The 19,995-nt window shown below is 41.6% G+C and overlaps 1 protein-coding gene across 1 annotated transcript in view; it reads left to right on the forward strand.

The window, feature by feature from the left end:
- Positions 1 to 5,128: 5,128 nt before the first annotated feature.
- PLCH1 (phospholipase C eta 1) overlaps positions 5,129 to 19,995 on the forward strand; it is a 228,752-nt gene continuing 213,885 nt past the window's right edge. Inside the window, exon 1 of the mRNA XM_065942637.1 lies at positions 5,129 to 5,189. The gene's annotated coding sequence lies outside the window, so the exon portion shown is untranslated. The remainder of the gene's footprint in view (positions 5,190 to 19,995) is intronic.

The raw sequence follows: 19,995 nt of genomic DNA on the forward strand, positions 1-19,995 counted from the left end.
TAGTCCAGACTCATTCTTGATCTTGACAATTTAACTTATATTTTTTCCTTATTTGTAAGGTGAAAATTGCATTTGCTTGTAATATTTTTGACATTTCCATATAAAAGGGGAAATAATTATATAGGCTTGTTATAGAAAAAGCATATGAATAGCCTATTTAAAAATGTAATTTATTGTCTGTTGATAAGGAGTCTGGGGGCTTCCCTCGTGGTTCAGACAGTAAGGAATCTGCCTGCAATACAGGAGACCTGGGTTCAATCACTGGGTTGGGAAAATCCCCTAGCGAAGGGAATGGCAACCCATTCTAGTAATCTTGCCTGGAGAATTCCATCGACAGAGGAGCCTGGCAGGTTACAGTCCACGGAGCTACAAAGAGTCAGACACAACTGAGCAACTGAACAATAATAATAATAAGAAGGAGTTTACCCTTAAAACATTTTTTTCTTTTGTAGGCAAAATATGTTTCAGTGTGTAGTTTGTTAGCATTTAAAAGCTGGAAATGCGTTGCCAATAATAACAGTAACGATAACTGACATTTTTGAGAGCTAATTTTATACGAGACACTTTGCTAAGAGCTTCACATGTATTGGTCTTCAGTTTAGTTATTTTGGAGGCATGCATTTCTTTCATTAACTAACATTGTAGAACTGCAGAAATGTGTTTATCATCAATTTAAGTATTCCAGTGAATTTTCCACATTCCTGAATAGATAAAAGATTACCAAAATATTAATAATTGTTGAAACTAGATAATACAATACCTAGAGTGTCATTACACTATTCTACTTTTGGGTACGTATGAAATTTTCCGTAGTAAAAAGTGAAAACCACAAACTGAAACCCACAATACAATCCCATCACCCAAGATCATCCGTCCTGCTTATGTTCCTCTCTCCATCTCCTGCTCCACATGACAGTTGGCCACATGTGTGGATCCAGGTCTCTCAAGCTAGGGAGGGAAACACCAGTGACACTTACCCTGGTCTGCCCACTACCCCCGCCCCATCCTTCTTGATGGACTTAGGAAGTTTCTCTTCTCATTTTCCTCCCTGTCATCCGTGTATGAATCTGTACCAAACGTCTGCTGTCTTTCTTTGGCGGCACATTCAGGACAGGGTACTCAGGGGACACCTGCTCTTTTCATCTGCCAGGTTCCCCTCCTACCCGTATTTGGGAAGAGCAACCCCCTTCCGAATGGTGAGCAGATTACTCCCCCAAGTTCTGGTGGGGCTGTTCTTCATAATATTCCACCCAGCCCTGGGCAGGCATGGCTATTTAGTCGGGAGCTGGACACATATGTACTCTGTTGATGACCAAAATAATTGATCTATAGATGGACACATGACTTGAAGCACGTCAGTTAGAATCTTTTCAATTTTATTTACTGATGGTAAAAGCAGGAAGGCCTCCCTTTCCCCCTCCCCTGGGTGTTAGCTGAGATGGTTGAAGTCTGGAGCTGTCCCTGGCCATGCTCTACCCCCACCAGCCTACAGAGGACGCTCATATGTACTAGGAGAGAATACAATCAAAACTTTGGAAAAAAGCAGAGAAAGAGTAGGAACAAAAGTGAGAATGAGTGTAATGATGAGTGAACTCCAGGATCCAGTCATTACTGCAGCCCTTATCCTTTCTCCTGTCTTAAGTTAGGAGTCAGCACAGTGCCTTTTGTCCTCAAGCTAGTTTGAGTTGGGATTTTTATCTAAAAGTCTTGATGAATACAGGGAGCAGAGCTGTGACAGCTACTGCTCTATATTTCAGGAATACTATCTATATTCCAGCTAAGACTTCAGCAACACCAGGTACATGGCAGGTGCTTCAGACATAAGTGTTGAAAGCTCAATAGGTCCTCCTTGATAATTGTTAAGCTCTTTGGTCATCCTCTTGATTTCTTGGTGCGTTGATTAAAACAGAGAGACCATGCATCTCCTTCATTCTCTTGTTTAAAGATTTGATTTGAGTCTCTCAAACACAGCTATTTTTGCAACTGAAAGCATGCTTTTTTTGCATAGCTAGAGGAAGCTATTTCCAACACAGATTTCTAGTTCAGTTTTCTAAGAACTCCTTAAGATTTGCAGCACAGCGGGCCCACCGCAAGGCACATCAATCATCTCCCGTTTATCGGGTACCTTTTACAGGATTTTCTGTGATCCTGGTGTCACACTGTGTATCAAGGCAGAGGTGATACGGAGGAGTCTGGCAGCTATTTAGAAGGGCGGCCAGGCAGTGCTGTGCCAGTATAATTAATGAGAGTCATGGCTCTGAAAGCCAGAGGAGGGTGGGGGTTGGGAAGGATGTCTTTCACCAGTCAATGGCATTTAAGAAAAATCGCTGCTTTCATAGCCTTTTACTGCTGTGAGGAGGTTAAGTCAAAGGACTGCCATAAGGGGCTTTCTATAACTCCCTGTGAGGATGGAGGTCCCTGTGTATGGGGAAGCAGGGAGAATTCAACCCCAAATTTTTCAGCAAGGCTGATTTCAACCTTGAATGGAGCTCCCAGCTGGAGTTCCTTATGCTTGGAAGTCCTTACTAAAAGATTATAGCTTACGTGACCAAGAGACCAGTCAAAAAAGGTACTTTATTACCATATAGGACTTAGGTTTTACCTGCTCAAAGAAGTGTTAACCTAGGTCCCATTTTCTCCAGTCCCTTTGTAACCAGTGAAGGAAGAATGGGGTGTTATTTGGTTTGTTTTCCTATGGACTGTTCGGTAACCATGGAAGGGTTTGTGTGACCTAGAGAGGCTGTTTACTACCCACTGTCTAATCCCTTTGTTATTGTTCTCCTTGATTGTCACAAGCAGGGAAAAATAGTTCTGTCCTGCTTCTAAAAACTTAGTGTAACAATCACATTTTCTTGGTTTTAGTTAGTAATTTTCCTCTGATTAATGGTGAAAGAAAGACTCAGAGGGAAAAGCTACATTAAAAGATTTATGGATATATACACTTAAGACCATGATGAAGTATGATTCACACCAACTTCAGAATGATTGCCTTTGAGGTGAAAGGGAGGGAGAAGGGCCACGAGATGGGGTTTTAGCTGTATCTGGAATGCTTTATTTAAAAAAAAAAAACGAAGGGATGAAGGAATGAGAGTATGATTTGGGTTGTTTGCCTTGTTTTTGGTAGGTTTGAAATATTGTATAATTTAAAAAAATGTAATGTTATCAAAATTATGGTAATTGATTAAAACTATCAAAATAAAGAATGCATAGCAAACAAGTGCCCTTGTTATGAATATTTTTATGCATTTATTTCACCATTTGTCTTTTTCCTATCTGAAAAACTGCAGATGCAAACACAGGAGGTTGGGGGTGGGGGGCATGGATAACTTCTATGGTTGTGTGAGGGGTTGTCTTGGGTATCTTTCTCCCCCTTTCTTTTTCTTGGGGGAGGGTGCTTCCTAATCACCAGGGAGATTAACAGTCAAACAACTCTCCGAAAAGCAACCTAGGGCTGGAAGGAGTATCTGCTTAATTTCTTCTAAGCTGGGAATTTGCAGCTGGGCCAGAAAATTTGGGACAGTGTCTTTCTAAGGAGCCAAAGGACCTTCTACATCTTTTCCCAAACTGATTTCTTCCTGGTACTCCTGGCAGGAAGAAATCCAAGTAACTATTCAGGTGGCTTTTCCCTTTTTTCTGAGTCCAGGATCGCCTTCGGGGATAAAGTTTCTTCTTGCCCATGGTGCTTTGCTGTGACATTGTAATTGCCTCTGTTGAATTGAATAATACAAATGGGTTGTTTCTATGGTATCGGCTAAGTGGGATGAAAAGGTGAAACCCTAGATCTTGTGCTGGGAGGTCACGGTGCTACCACCCCCCACACTAACTGTCCGTCAAAACTGACCGGCAGCCAGGCCCCCTGTTCTCCGAGCTCTGACGCTCATTTGTAACTTCCTGAGCAAATTCACGCTTGACAAAGAAAATGACTTTAGTTTATGTTGTCACTAAGCCCAGAAAATCCCTGCCAACCCCCAGCTGCGAGCTTTTCTAGGACCTTCTTATTGGTGGAGAATTTTAAACTGAAGGTGAGCGAGAAGCCGCGTCTCCCAGTCCCTCCCAGCCAGGCTTTGAACTAACAATAGGGCAGGTTGAATGAAGGCTGATAAATGCAAATCCCGGAATGCCGCCGCCGGATCACAACGCGGCTGCCTGGGTGCGCGGCTCCAGCAGCCGCCGGCGACCTAGTCACTCGCCGCGTCGGGATGCTCAGTAGATTGCATCGTTTCAGCACCATTTGAGTGCCTGCTGCTTCGCTCCGCAGGCCCGCGCTCTGATTCATCGCACGTGGGCCGCTCGAGCCCCCCTGCCACTAAGCTGATCTGATTGAATAACTGGCATGCTAACGCTTAGCAGAGGCACCTGGGGGAGGGGGCGGGGACGGGGAAATAAAAGCGGGTTTAACTACCCTCTTTTGCTCAGTTTCAGCTCCACTTTACCCAAAGCAGGTTTCCTTGGTTGTAACAGCATAAGAGATGCTATTTTCGTAGAACGGTAAAACACAAAAACAAACATAAAACCAAAACAAGAGGGGAGATAAGATGAGCAGGTGGGGAATTTCCTTAGGATGTACTTCTGGCGCTTTTTACTTCGGGGCAAACTGCACATAGTCCCTGCTTCCTTCCTTCCTAGCTTCACTTCGCCAGACTCCTTTACTGTCCCACCGCGGACGCTCTTGAGTATCTCAGCCCCGAACTGAGTATCGAGGGGGTTTCCCTAGGTTTGGGACCCTTTGAAACTGGAGGGAGAAAACAAAACAACAACAAAAAGTTCATTTCCAGTGCTCCTGGCCGTTGCTTGCCGGGGAACCCCTCAAGGAGGTGTAAGCCCTGGGTCCGGGCCCAGCGCTCGGACACTCGCACCCAGCCTCTGGGTCCCCTGGCGGCGGCTCCAGCTCCAGTCCGCTCTCCGCGGCTCCAGTTCCTGATTTCCGCGGGAGCTGCGGGACTGGCAGGGAGGGGGCTCCGGAGTGAGTGTGAGGATTTGAATGAGAAAGCAGGTTGTGGCGGCGGCGACCCTTTCTGTCCTGCCCGTCTCCGGGCTCTGCGGGCTGGTCTGCAGAAGTGTCCCTCTGGGGGGCTTTCCTGCTCCTCCACAGGGCTTTGGAGTTGGAGTCACGGGGACCAATAACTCATCAAGCCAGCACTTCTCAGGACTCAGAGGAACCCAGCTCTCGAGCACTCCGAGTTGATCCGGTCAGTGCTCTGGGGGGAGTCGGGGTGGGGGCGAGAAAGGAGGAGAGGGCTGGTCCTGCAGTCCAGGTGTGCAAGTGAGCAGGTGCCTCGAGCTCGCCTCTGCAGCTCCGGCCGGGACGCGCTCTTTAGGACAGTGTGAGGTGTGGTGCGCGTGGGGGAGAACGGGACCACAGCTGGTCTTGGGGCCCCGTAATTTAGGAGGATGGGTGTGTGAGCCCGCTCCAGGATTTAACTCGGGTCTCCTGTGGTGGTGAGTCGGGGTTTATGCACGCTCACTGCAGGGTGCTTCACCTCTAGGCGGGACCCCTGCCTGCCCCGCAGACGCCGCGAAGAGCAGGTCCGCTTTTCCCAGCAGGGGGAGTGCGGTGTCCATTACATTTGGAGTCTCACGAGCTCTTCCTGCGCCCAGTGACCCCACTCGGGACCCTTTCAGAGAAGCCCGGGTGCTCTCAGCGCTGGGAGGATTTACTCCATCGCCTTTTCCTGGAATAAACCCGGGGCGCCCGAGCGGCGCGGAGCCGGGCGGTGGAGGCTAGTCCGGGACACAGCCGCGCGCTCTGCGCCTGCGCGGGGTTCCCATGGCGACGGCGCCGCGAGTCGGCGAAGCGGCCCGACGTGCCCCGAGCCCCGCTCCCCGTTGAGCGTCCGCGGCGCTCTCCCGCCCCCCCAGACTTTTTCTTTGTTATTTGTAACTCGGAATAAGTTTATGATCTCATTCTGACGTTAGAAGTTCAGCATTAAAACAATAACCAGGTAAAATTTAAAAGACCCCCTCCCGCGTCCCAGGGCAGTACCGCTTTGATCATAGACGGAAGAAGAGATGAGAAATTGCTTATTGGGATGGTGTTTGAGATTCCCCCCCCCCCCTTCTTTTAGCTCGTTAAAGTGGACCCGAGTAAAATATTCTTACTAATTAAGCGGGTTAAAAAAGTCGGTCAGGTGTTCTTGAGCGTTAAGGGGACAGACCTGTGCGCTTTTCCGCAGGTGTAGAGGCGGGCGTGTACAAACCAGCACCACCTGAGTCCTTTTAGCTTGTTTATCAGAACCAAAGGCGATCCGAAATGGGCCAACGTAAAATGGCAATGAAAAGGAACAAAGGCTTTCCCAGAAGAAGTGATTGTTTTTCCAGTTGCTCAGGCGTTTTGATCACTTCTGGGGTTAATCATCTGCAGGGAATGTTTCAAGAAACTTTGACACCAACCAGTTAGATCCCTCAAGCTTTCTGTTGAGAGAGTCACCTTTTCTTAAAATTGAGTCTTGACAACTCCATTGCCCTTTAAGAGTTTCCCTTGTTTACGCATAGGTTAGCATTTGGCAAGGGTACACATCTTAAGGGTTATGTAGAAGGAGTTGTAGCTTCTTGCGGTACACTTCTTCTTAAGTTACATCAGTATTTGGCAGCGTGATTGGTATACTTAGTTGCTATTAAATAAACATTGGTTAGAATTAACTGCTAATAAAAGTATGAAAATGGAATTACTCTTTCTGGGATAAAGTGCGGCGTAAAAAATACCGTAAGTGTAGTAATACATGAGCACTGTCGTGCTATATCCTATTTTTAAGTAATTTGCCTTCAAGAATAGCAAATGTTTATTAGTGGTAGTATTCAGACAATATCCTTCCACCATCAGCAAATGAAGTCAACCGTAATATGACTTTTCAGATGATTAACAAATAACATGCTGTTAAAGTTCTCTTTCCCATCCCATTCATTATGAATGCCGAGACATTATGCAATCCATCTGGCTCAAACGTTTAGAAGTGTCCAATTAAGTTTTTTATCATTAAAAAAATAAAAACTCTTAATTTTCAGGTTCAGATACTCTGTGACCCTATTTGGTGGCTTGTAACTGCCTCCAATTCCCTAATTCTCAGTGACATGTGTTTCTGCTGGTTCCAGGAGGTAAACTGCAGTTTTGCAGATCATGGGATAATGAGACTGGGAGTGCTTGGGGGAAGGCTGGGTAGAGGCCATAGGATGAGACAAAGGGAGGGAAGGTTGATGGGCAGACCAGGATTTATAGCTGCACCAGATTATTCATAAAAGCTGTTACAGTTATTGCTTCTGTTTGATACATTTCCCCACATCATCAACATCAATTAAACTTATTTTTAGAATCAGTCTTCTAAATAATTATAAAGACAGTTACAGAAATAGAATATGATAAAGGTGGTTTATATTAGGGTGCTATAATATACTGGGAAAACTCTTAAATCCTTCTTACTTAATTTACTCGTTTAGTGAACGGTATTTATTGAAAACCAGTTGTATATAAGATATACAGCAAAGTGATATATAAGATATAGATAAGTAAACCTAGATTTCTGTTCTCAGTGAACTAAGAATTGTGACTTCTGAAATAATTTTAATCCTGTTTGAGGTTTTCAGGGAAAAGATGCTATCTGTGGCACTCTTAAGGAGAGGGCTTAAATAAGTGCCAAGCAATCAGACATCTAGATTCAGAAACAAAGGCTTAAACTTTGATTAAAACAACCCTGAACCATGTTTTTGAGCATTTAGATGAGTCATATATACAGTAAGAAGCATTGTGTGCATCTGTCTTTTTACATTTTTGTAATACAGTCTCAACCTTAAAACCTGCAGTCTTGGCAAGTACAGCTCATGAGTTTGGGAAGAAAAGAGAAACCCTGTAATTCTCAGGTTTCTTAGATGAAGATAAGGTGAGTGATTCACTAGTTCTTTGTTCTGGCTCTGTGTTTCATGACATAATAAACCTCCTGCAGTTCCCTTCTAAGAATAGTTCTGGTCTGCATGCTTGAAGGATCATGACTATTATTTGTCTGAGGGAAAAAAAGAGAGATATAAAATTATGGTAGAAGGTTGAAAGAAATACAATAGGGCATGTGAACATTTTAACTTTTGAACTGGAATAATTTCTAGGCATTTTTCATGCATTTAAACTCCACTGAAATCCATTATAGTCATGACAAACCTCTGGCATAATAATAACCAAGGTTGACACACGTTTCCTCTGGTCACTTTGGGACACAGAAGATGAGGGAGACTGTAGCCTCCTTTTCTTCATCCTCATGAGTCTACTCAACATTATCAGCTCAGAGAAGCTTGCTGAAGAGCATCGCCGTTTGGTTATTGCTCTTTGTTTTCAGAAAATCAGCTGTGAATTGTGGCCCAAGTGGTGCAGAACTCATTTCTTTGAACAATGCCTCCTCGGCCTGGGAAGCGTGTTCTCTCTCCTCACTAGTAGGGGCTTATTCCAGGCTGGCTTTGCTCACAAGGAAAATCATTTAGACACAGTTCAGTGGACACTCACTCACGTCTCTTTGATACCCGTGACCATTTTTGTTTAAGGAGAAATCCAGGACTGCTGTGGTAGGGTGTGCCGAATTAGAAGTGCATTTTAAGAAGCCGTGAAGAAGTTTACACAGCTTTGTGTTGTTATCCTCAGGGTTTCTGTCTTCTGTGCTCCAAAGTAAAAGAGGGCAGGATGGACACAGAAGGGGCAGCGAAGAAAACTTCTGTAGCAAAGTTAAAGTCTCATCAAGTTCTGCATTTTCGATGCGTTAAACCAAATGCTTGTGGCTTGTGATCTGTCATGTTACAGAGCAGAAAAATATGTCTACTGTGTTTATTGTATGACTCAGGAAGCCAGAGCTCAAGGTTGCCAAAGGATTTCTTAAAATCCTACAGCTAATAAATGAAAAAACTGGGGTGAAAATGTTATGATTGCTAATGATGCTACTGTTTCTAGGAAATCTAGGGAGGACAGATATGAAATCCTTTCTCTAGACTTCGGTGTTTGTAACCATATAAACTTGTAGTTATAAAGTGGTCAAACACCAAGAGTGTTTTATGATTTAGTCTAATTTCGCTGAGTGGAATTGACAGTGGGCACCTTCTGATTTAAATATTTGGTTATAAGCAAGTGTATGTCATGGGAATGTGTATGGGTCATGTGCATAAATGAGAAAGAGATCTTTCTTAATATGTATTTTGGCCTGAAGAATTCTGCCATGATTAAGGCAATGTAAGGGAGAGCAGCGTTTCTGATTATTATCCAGTAAATATCTTAAGCAAGGAGCTCTGGAAGAAAAGGAGGAAATGAGCACTGATCTAGTCCAATCATGTGCCTGTGCATTTACTTTAGTCCAACTTTAAACTTCATAAAGAGATCCAGGGATTGTTATCCCATACTACTTAATGAAGCAGTGAGACCTGGAGATTAGTTTCTTGCCCCAAATCTAAGTGAGTATGAAAGAGTCTTGGAATTAGAACCCAGGTCTGTCTGCCTCCATGTTCTGTCATGTCATGTTGTCATTCAGAAAAGCAAGGCCAAATTTATGAAAAATACTTAGTTTTCATCTCAAACTCAGCATGCCATCCAAAATACAGACATTTAGAAGTTTCTCTGATAAACTTTCTGGTGAGTGGAGATGCTGCATTCCCTGTATGGAGTTTAGGAGGTTATAAATCCAGGTCTGGTTCCAGAAAAACATTCAAGGCTTTGTTTATAAACTGTGTTGGCTATTTGTTTAGAAGTGGGTGGTGTTTAGATTCCCTTGTGCAAATGCTTTTCCACATCAAAGTGGCCCACTTATCACTTTGAGATTGTTGTCAAATTATGCTGGGTCTAAGAGGACCCCTCATGATGTTAATGTGTGTTTTCTGGCATCCCGAGACTTAGGTGTTGATTTTTATCTTGTGTAAGCTTTGCTCACTTCTTTTCCTTGAAATAATGCCTTACTGCTGGGTGGAATCAGATGGCATGTTTCCGTAATGTTTTCAAATTGGAGACCTGAATCACCTCGGACAGTTGCTGAAAATTTCTAAACTTTGGCCAGAAGCTGGAGTTTTGATGCTTCTGAAACTACTCTGGCCATGGTGTTGAGGCTATCCTGAGCCGGTTTCAGATTTGCAGTATTTGCAGAGGGTTTACCCAGGAAGAAACTGAGGCTCAAGGATGTCCACCTCAAACAGTTGGGAATTGAACCTTGACTTGCCAGCAGATGCCTGGTCTAGTGACCTAATTAGCACACCTTGCCTTAAACGCACCCCTTTCTCTCCTGGGCCTTCTTTTTCTCCCTGTATCTCTGGCTCCAGGGGAGAAGAAAAGGTTGAGGGTTTCAGAAGACTGGATGCCAGACTTCCCTTTGGAATTCAGCCCAGCCTCGCTTCAGGCAATGCAAAGGACCCTGAGGGGTGTTCTGAGTTTCCCTGTTTCTCTGTGTCTTACCCTCCTAGCGGCCTCTTTTCTCTGTGGTTCCAGAATTTAGCGAGGGGCTTAAGAACCTGTCTAACCATTCAGGTGCCCATGTATTAGCTATTCTATTGCCACTGGAAGGCAGAAAGATCTAGTTTGGTGCTCTCACTTGTGAGTTACTGATTAACTGCTCTAAGGCAATCATGGTTTCTCTTTCATCTGCCTTCGCTTCCTTGTTGCTAGCCCACAAGAACCAAACATTTGAATTCAGCTTCCTACTTCCCTCTTCTCTCCCTTTCAATTTGACTGAAGGAGCCACTGGATCTTGGAACAGTTCTCTGTGGACTGCTAGAAGGACCTCTGGTGGGAACTTTGACCTATTTGTTTTTTTCCAGGGGTCACAATCCTGGACCAGAAGTGAAGTGAGTGGATTTGTTGTTTGATTGCATGTAATTTAGTTCTCTAGACTTCCTATTTCTTTTTGCCAAACAACTCTTTCTTAACTTTGAGTGATATGGGATTGAAAAGATTAAAAAAAAAAAAAAAGGTTTCTTTTTTAAAAAAAGGAGTTAGGGTTATGAAAAGATCCTTTGATTTTTATTTCAATTCAAAGACTGTTGGTTCCAACCATTTGTGTAAAACAGAAAGAAAGGGAGGGATGGGAAAAGAAGGCTTTCTTCTATGCATATAGAATAGAATACCTCTGGAAGGGAACACTAGAAACTAATCATGTTGGTTGCTGGGAGACATACCAGAGGTAAACTCTTCACTGTATACCTTCTTATGCCCTTGGATTTTGAAACTTAATGAGTAAAATTAAAGTAGAAAAAAACAAACTTGGGTTTCAATATTAAAGAAACAAGTAACTATCTCCTGGGACTTAAGTGATAGAAGTAGGAAACTGGGAAGCAATTTTAAAGAAAAAAATTCTTTTTTTAAGCTATCTTTTTAAGGATCACCAGAGTTCACATTTAGTAATTTCTTTTGTATTTAGTAATTTTTAAAAGCAGTGTTTTTCAACACTGGATTTCAATAACAGGACTTGGGGAGGTGTTTTTTTTTTTTTTAATTTTCATAGTTTTCTTCCCTCTCATAAAACATCAGCTATTGGCTGCTCCCAGACTCAATGGGCCAATGAGAATCTGTTCCATTCCTGAGTCAGTAAACCTGTCTTCTGCTGGCAATGTGTTTATGGAATGAAGCCTAGAAAGCCCTCTCCCCAACCCACTCATCATCCCCCTGCCCTGTTTTTTCCCCCCATGGAGAAATCTCTGTAACGTGATTATTTTATTTTCCTAATCAGTGTCTAAATGCGAATGTTAGAGGAATCTTTTCTTCTCAAATTGAAAAGGGGGAAAAAAAGCTTATACAAGTGTTTTATTCTGAACCACAGCTTTTCTTTTTGAAATAGGTTGTGAATTGGAAGTAGTTTTCTGTTTACTGGATAAATCTTGAAAGTACAATCTTGGAAGAGAGAACACAAAACTGTGTACCCACTTCTTTTTCACTTGTCAAAAGAGAAGTGTGAAATGTATTATTTAGTGTCCAAGTTTCAACCAAAAGCAACAAACTCAAGTCAGGGGCAGTTCTCAACACTTTTTGAAAATTCCTCATTGAAAACTGAAGTTAATAAGACATTCTTCCCTCACAGAATTCTTATTACTCTGTTACTTTTGCTAGAAAAGAATAACTGAATAAATTGTACATTCTCATGTTTAAATTTTTTAAACCTAAAAGGGAATTTAGTGAAAATTCTCTAACCTCTGTCCTTCAGTCATCCAGTTATTTCTTTGATAGACCAATAGTTATTGGTTGCTTCTGTATTTAAAAAAAAAAAAAAAAATATATATATATATATATATAAGCACATGGATGCATTTGGATGCTTTTTGCCTTCTTTCAGAAATCAAATGGTAATACATCATCCATATGAACCTGCTTTTTTTTTTTTTTACTGTAATAATATATATTATATGTCATTCCATATCAGCATATAGGGCTTAACTTTTTTTCTTTTTACTTAATTTTAATTATTTTTTTGCCACACCATATGACATGTGAGATCTTAGTTTCCCCAACCAGGGGTGGAACCCTCACACCTGGTGTTGAGAGTGTGGAGTCTTAACCACTTAACCAGGCAAGTCCCCTTTTTATTAATAGCATACTTTAAAATGGCAGTTTTAGGCTCGCAGCAAAATTGAAGGGAAGGTATAGACTTTCCCATGTATTCCCTACCCCCACCCAGTGCATAGACTCCCCATTACCGACATCCCTACCAGAGTGGTACATCTGTTATGACTGATGAACCTACATTAAGACATCATAGTCATCTAGAGTATATGGTTTACATTATAGTTAACTCTTGGTGGTGTGCATTCTGTGGGTTTGGACACATGTGTAATGACCTGTATCCATCACTATGATATCATACACTGTGTTTTCACTGCCCTAAAAATTTCATGCTCTGCTTGTTCAGCTCTCTCTCACCCTTCAGCCCCTACCAATCACTGACCTTTTCATTGTCTTGTTAGTTTTGCCTTTATCAGAATGTCCTATAGTTGGTATCACAGTATGTAACCTTTTCAGACTGGCCTTTTTTCACTCAGTAATGTGAAAGGATTCCTCCAAGGCTTGATAGCTCATTTCTTTTTAGTGCCAAATAATATTCCACTGTCTATGTGTATCAGTTTATCCATCCATCTATTGCAGAATATCTTGATTACTTCCAAGTTTTGGCAATTATGAATAAAGTTGCTCTACACACTTATGTGCAGGTTTTTGTGTGGACATAAGTTGTCAACTCCTTTGAGAGTTGACAATACCAAAAAGCACGACTGCTGGATCGTATTTAAGAATATGTTTTGTAAGAAACTCAAACTGTCTTCCAGGGTGGCTGTACCATTTTTCATTCCTACCAGCAGTGAAGGTGAACTCCTATTGCTCCACATGCTCACCAGCATTTGGTGTGTTAGCTGGATTTTGGCCATTCTCAAGGGATATGGTGGCATCTCATTGTTTTAATTTGCATTTCCTGATGACATATGATGAAAAGAGCATCTTTTCATATGCTTCTTTGCCATCTCTCTGTCTTTGGTGAGGTGTCCAAGTTTCTGGTCCGTTTTTTAATTCCATTTTGTGTGTGTGTGTGTGTTTTAAGCATTTTGTGTATATTTTGAATAAATCCTTTATTAAATGTCTTGCAAGTATTCTCTCCCAGTCTGTGGCTTGTCTTCTAATTCGTTTGGCATTGTTTTAAATTTTAATGAAATTCTGCTTATCAATTCTTTGTTTCGTGTATCATCCCTTTGGTGTTGTATCTAAAGAATCACCACCATGCCCAAGGTCATATAGATTTTTTTCCCCAATGTTATCTATCTAGTTTTTGTGTTTTAAATTTAGGTTTGTGATTCATTTTGAGTTAATTTCTGTGAAGGGTATGGTTAAATTCAGTTTTTCTTTTATTTTTGCATAGGGATGTTCAGCTGTTCCAGCACCATTTGTGGAAAACTGTTTTTCCAGCACCATTTGTTCAGAATTGTTTCATGCTATTGCCTTTGTTTATTTGTAAAAGATCAGTTGATTTCCATTTATGTGGGTCTGTTTCTGGGCTATCTGTTCTGTTCCATTGATTTATTCATTTACTCTTTCTTCAATACCGCCGTCCTGATTACTGTGGCTTTAGAGTAAGTCTTGAGTTGGATTGTTTTAGTCTTCCAACTTTGTTGAATATTGTGTTGGCTATTCTGGATTTCTTTTTAATGGCTACATATTTTCCAATGTATGGGTATATTAAATTTAACCAGATTAATGCACAATTAGGTTGTTTCTGAACTTTTGAAAACAATGATGTAGTAAATAACCCTGTATATACTCTGCATGCTCAAGTATGGCTATAGAATATATTTTTGGAAGTGGGATTGCTAAACCAAAGGTATACACATTTGTAACTTTGATGAATAATGTCAAATCAACTTTGATGGAATTTGTTCAGTTTTTGTTCTTATCAGAAATGTATCACGTGATGATTTTTCCACATGCTCACCAACATAGTTTGTCATCACACTTTTTGATTTTTGCTAATCTGATAGGGAAAAAATTACCATCCTGTTATAGATAAAACTTGCTTTTCTCATATTCACTTATGGGTGACTTTGCAAATTTCCATTTTGAACAGAGTCTCAGAGTAGAAAGTGTCACTTCATTCTCCCTATTATAGATGAGAAAAGTCAGTTTTGAAGAAGCAAATGAATAGGTTTCTGATCACTGCCTGATAGAGGATCAGAGTCAGCACATTTACTTTTCTTGAATGATAAGCGTTTAGCTGCTTTTCACACTTCCTTCCAAGCCTCAAAATTTCACTCCTCTCCCCAGGTCTGGGAGAGTTGATGTCTTCGATATCTAAGAGCAGCTCCAGTCCTGGCAGGAGGGTGTCAACAATACGCTCGGCAGTGGCTCTGCTTGTTACCACTCCCTGGTTTGGAAGCTCACTTGAGTTCCTTATTGTCGTTTGTGGCTACACAGGTTCTTGTGTCCTAGCATTATTGAAGCAAAGAAGAAGAGGTAGGTGTTCAGACTTCGGTGGGCTCAGCTGCTGTTTGTTTGGACACTCAAGAGATCCCTGCTCTTCCCTGGATGAGACGCTGTAGGAATGATGGAGAATTCTGAGGGTGGCAGGGAACCAAGCCTTGGCTGCAAGAACATTGCGCCTCACTCTGGTTCCCATGATTTTAGTGTGAACGTATTAGATATTCAAGGGAAGGAAACTATGCAGGAGGATGTAATGGGAGAAGACATATAGGCCAGTGAATATCAGGAGTTAGTTGCTGTGTCTAAAACCTTGTTTGTACTAATTTAAGGAAAAAACAGTTCAGTTCAGTTGTGTCCGACTCTTTGCGCCCCCATGAATCACAGCACGCCAGGCCTCCATGTCCATCACCAACTCCCGGAGTTTACTCAAACCCATGTCCATCAAGTTGGTGATGCTATCCAGCCATCTCATCCTTTGTCATCCCCTTCTCCTCCTGCCCCCAATCCCTCCCAGCATCAGGGTCTTTTCCAATGAGTCAACTCTTTGCATGAGGTGGCCAAAGTACTGGAGTTTCAGCTTCAGCATCACCACACTATAAACTTCATTTGAGGGATTTGTAGTACTGTTTGGTTTTATTTCCCTATTTTGTCTTGTTAATGCTTTCTATGACACCTTTCTTCAGATGGCAACTTTGGACAAGCTGTTTATTAGTTAGATTTAAAGAATCAAATACTTATAAGCTTGACCAGGAAGTATGTTAGATGCATTTAACTTGGGCTAACTACATCAGCTTCAGATTTTTTTCCTCAGAGCTTCTTAATAATTAAGAATTCAACACATGAAAAACAAAACTGAGTTTCCAAAATTTAAAACATTTGGCTAGATTTTTTGATGTTCTTTTGAGCTTGAAAATTTTTATAGTCAAATTAGGTTTACTATCCCATCTTGTTCTTTACTACTTTGAGGACCTTTAACCTTTCCTTTTACAATTTCTGATGTCCTAATATTTGCATTGATATAAGTTCTGTATTGGACATCTAGAAGGTTAACATCTCTGGCATTAGAGAAATTAAACTCTAAGTCTTTACCCTTATTATCTTAGGCTAAAATCTTTGCAAAATTAGTCTTTATGATCACTGCTGTCCTATTGCTTAGTCCTAAGTCTTATCTGACTCTTTTGCAACCCCATGGACTGTAGCCCACTAGGTGCCTCTGTCCATGGGATTTTCCAGGCAAGAGTACTGGAGTGGGTTGCCATTTCCTTCTCCAGGGATCTTCCTCACCCAGGAATCAAACGGCGTCTCCTGAATTTTAGGCGGATTCTTTACCACTGAGCCACCAGGAGGGCCCTTTATGATCACTACTAGCCTTTTAAAGAGAGGTGAGGTCAATCTCAGGATTTAGATTCTGGATAAGTTATGTTTAAGCATCCTTGATGGTATGTTTTTTTGCCAGTATCCTTGTATGTACTTTGTTATATCACATTATATTTAAACAACATATTAATAATGTTCGTTAGTTATTTTTACTTTGATAACTGAGAGCAGTATTTGGGCAACTACAGTGCCTTTCCACTCCCTTCCCTTCTCATATTTCCTCTTTTAAACCTACTGATCTTTTGACATCTAGCTCTATCCTCCCACCCTACAGGAACTCTTTCCTGACACCCTTGGTTTCTTTTCTTTGAACCATTACAGAATGCTTCATTGGCCAGGTATCACATATTCTGCTTTTTTCTGTGTATGTTTTATTTAAATTTTTTTGGTTTATCTATGTGTTATTCTCCCATCTCATCATTAGTTTCTTGATGAGTGGGACATCTCCCCATCCCCTCAATATTTATAGCACCTGTAGTAAGGCTCAGAGCATACTTGTGGGCTATTTAATTCATAAATTGGTTTGACTGTAGCTTTTTGCACCTTAAGGAGTTCTGAACTCCTGTTTTTGAGCACAGATCAGGGGCCACTTCCCCTACTTACCCTGCTGTGTGATCGGGAAGGAAAGAAGGTATTAACTGGAGGTTTAATTGCTCAATGAAAGGCAGATCTCTTGTTGGAGCTGCATGTATTCAATGCTGAGTGGAAGGGGTAGGGAAAGCAGGCAAAGATGAGAATCCAATACATCCTCTGTGATAAGCTCTCTTTCTCACTGGTGGGTGGGCAAGTGGGTAGGAGAAAGGATGAGATGAACTTGGAAAAAGTGGGAGATCTGCTCTTCTCCGGGGGTTGCCATTTCTGAGACTGAATTTTGGACATCCTTATATATGAAGGAATTAGGAGTAGAGCTATTCTGAAGTCCTTCTCTAGTTTTTTAAAAACTGTGGAAATCACTGGTTTAGAGACAACCAGTATAAATCAAGGTTTTTTTTTTTTTCTTTCGATGTTAGACCTGGACAGAAGTAGATGAAATTAGAATTGTGACCAAAAAAATGTTTGCTGTTAGTGTGTTATCAGGAATAGTCTTCAAATATGATCAAAGGTATTAATATTGGGCTGGATTTTGAGACTGGTGGCCACTGAGAGTTGAAATCTAATTACCTAACAGTCATTCCTTTGGGGTTTTGTTTTTTGTTTTGTTTTTTTTTAGTGTGGTTTTAATTTCCAGTCTGAACTTTGTGTCTACTTTTAAAATTAAAGAATTTATTTTTAAAAAGATGAAAATATCTCAACCGTGACATGAGCATAGGGACTGTGAAGAAAGCTGAGTGCCGAAGAATTGATGCTTTTGAACTGTGGTGTTGGAGAAGACTCTTGAGAGTTCCTTGGACTGCAAGGAGATCCAACCAGTCCATCCTAAAGGAGATCAGTCCTGGGTGTTCATTGAAAGGACTGATGCTGAAGCTGAAACTCCAATACTTTGGCCACCTCATGTGAAGAGCTGACTCATTGGAAAAGACCCTGATGCTGGGAGGGATTGGGGGCAGGAGGAGAAGGGGACGATAGAGGATGAGATGGTTGGATGTCATCACCGACTAGATGGACATGGGTTTGAGTAAACTCCGGGAGTTGGTAATGGACAGGGAGGCCTGGCGTGCTGTGATTCATGGGGTCGCAAAGAGTCGGACACGACTGAGCAACTAAACTGAACTGAACTGTACATTGAAAAGTCTGGATCCTATTACTGACTCTGCCATACCTAGTAGTGTATTCTCTCCCTTTCTCTTACTGACTTTTTCTCTCTTCCTCTTCATTGTTTATTGAGTAAACTTACATAGATCTTAAGAGTGTAATCGTTGAAGTTTTTATTTAGGCCACATACTAATGCTGTCACTTAACTGTGGGTAATTACCTAGGGGTAATTACTTCTCTGTGCTTCAGGTTCTCTATCTGTAAAATGGGGTAATAATTTTACCTAGCCCTTAGGATCACTGTAAAAATGGAAAAAAATAATACTTGTGAAAAATTTATCAATATATTTGGCTCATAGAAAGTGCTAAAAGTATCAGCAGATATTAGAAAGTAGCAGGTCCTGGGCTAATATGCTTTTGGGTTAGATCATGTTCTGATCTGGCTGTCAGACTTCAAGGTTCTGTGGCTTTGAATGTGAATCTCCAGGGTTGAATTCTGTTTCTCACAATAAAATTCATCAATACTCCTGATGAAACAATTTGAAAATGTTGGATACAATAGAAAGATTATCTTCTTAAGTGCAATACTCTAGAAGAAAGTAATGACTACTCAGGCCAGATGCTAAGTGAGGAGGGGTCTCCTGAGCACCGAAGCTGGCTTTTTGCCTTGAGGACAGTTGCCAAACCAGGTTAACTTGAACTTCTCCTTTCATGGCCTGAAGGCACAGGGGACAAGAGATAAAGCAGTCTGGGAGGGACCCTTTGGTCTTAAACCTAGGACTTCAAGGGGCTTCTCACTCTTTGAAAAGATGAATGAGAATTTAAAAAAATTATCTACCTTTTTTCTTTCTGGTCTTCCCGGATGGCTCAGTGATAAAGAACCCACCTGCCAATGCAGGAAACGTGGGTTCGATCCCTGGGTCAGGAAGATCCCCTGGAGAAGGAAATGGCAACACACTCCAGTATTCTTGCCTGGGCAATCCCATGAACAGAGGAGCCTGGTGGGCTATATATAGTTCATGGGGTCGCAAAGAGCTGGGCATGACTTACTGACTAAACAACAAACCTTCTTTCTAACCCTATGTCTGTGAGGAAAATCACTTATCAATAATCTTGGTTCTCAGCAGATCCTGATTATTCAGTCCTGAGAATTTGTGATTCTGAGTCAGCTCTGAAACAGGTTTGCATCCAGAATCACAATAACTAAGTGGTCAGAAAAACCTCAAGATGAAAACTTTTAAGGAATTCCTACATTGCAAGTGTCCCTGGTACCGAGGGACCAGTTTTTCCTTTCTTTTGGAGGAATCTATTTTTACCCTAAACTTCAAAGAATTCCCATCAATGAAATTAGAAGGAAAATAAGCATCTCATAGCTTGAAAAAAAAAGAAAAATCGCTTAACAACAAGGTATGAGCTGAGAAACAGAAACTTTAAAGATTAACCAAGCTGATTTGAGGAAGGACCAAATAGAACTTGGGAAAAGAAAAGAGGAGACTTCCCCGGTGGCTCAGTGGTAAAGAATCTGCCTGCCAATGCAGGAGACACAGATTTGATCCCTGGTTCTGGAAGATTCCGCATGCTGTGGGGCAGCTAATCCTGTCTGCCCTAACTACTGGGCCTGTGCTATGGAGCAACTACTGAAGCCCATACGCCCTAGAGCCCGTGCTCCGCAGCAGGAGAAGTCCCCGCAATAAGCCTGCACACTGCAAGTAGAGAACAGCCCTGCTCGCTGCAACACTACAACAAGCCTATGCGTCAGTGAAGATCAGCACAGCCAAAAATAAATAAAATTATTAAAAAAAAAACACCTCAGTGAATGGATTTAACAACAGATTAATCCAATCTGAACAGGGAGATTGTCAGCTGAATGATAGATCTGAAGATAATTTTCTAGTGGCAACAGAGAGGCAAAGCAATGTAAAGCCCAAAAGAAAGGTTCATCAATGTGGAAGATACAGAATTCAGACTCAAGGTAAGTTTAATTATAATTTCAGAAGCAGAAAGAAAATGAGGAGAGGCTACATTTTAAAC

The sequence above is a fragment of the Muntiacus reevesi genome, chromosome 8, assembly GCF_963930625.1.
Source record: "Muntiacus reevesi chromosome 8, mMunRee1.1, whole genome shotgun sequence".
In the NCBI taxonomy this organism is placed as follows: Eukaryota; Metazoa; Chordata; class Mammalia; order Artiodactyla; family Cervidae; genus Muntiacus; species Muntiacus reevesi.